The sequence below is a fragment of the Etheostoma spectabile genome, chromosome 20 (genome assembly GCF_008692095.1).
Source record: "Etheostoma spectabile isolate EspeVRDwgs_2016 chromosome 20, UIUC_Espe_1.0, whole genome shotgun sequence".
In the NCBI taxonomy this organism is placed as follows: domain Eukaryota; kingdom Metazoa; phylum Chordata; class Actinopteri; order Perciformes; family Percidae; genus Etheostoma; species Etheostoma spectabile.
Genome location: NC_045752.1, coordinates 18,587,037 through 18,587,282, shown reverse-complemented (window position 1 = coordinate 18,587,282; position 246 = coordinate 18,587,037). Strand labels below are relative to the sequence as shown.

Below are 246 nucleotides of genomic sequence, written 5' to 3'. Positions count from 1 at the left end.
ATTTTGATAGTCTGGTTTTCTGTGCCGTCTTGTCTAGTTTTACTTCCTGTGTTTTCCTTGTCTCTGTGATTGCCTGATGTTCACCTGTTTCCCAGCCTGTCACGCGTTTTCTCGTTACCCTGTGTATTTAGTCTCTGTCTTCCCCTTGTCTGCTGTCAGATCATTTTGTGTTTGTCGCCATACTGTATCAGTTCCTAGTCACGGTCACCCTGGATATTCTTTGTCTCAGTTTCCTGTTTTTTTTTT

The 246-nt window shown here is 42.7% G+C and overlaps 2 long non-coding RNA genes across 2 annotated transcripts in view; one reads left to right on the top strand and one right to left on the bottom strand.

Moving 5' to 3' along the window:
- Positions 1-246, bottom strand: part of LOC116669973 (uncharacterized) — a 14,508-nt gene that overhangs the window by 112 nt on the left and 14,150 nt on the right. The gene's annotated exons all lie outside the window — the stretch shown is intronic.
- The window catches only part of LOC116669977 (uncharacterized), a 13,614-nt gene that overhangs the window by 10,956 nt on the left and 2,412 nt on the right, over positions 1-246 (top strand). The window lies entirely within an intron of this gene.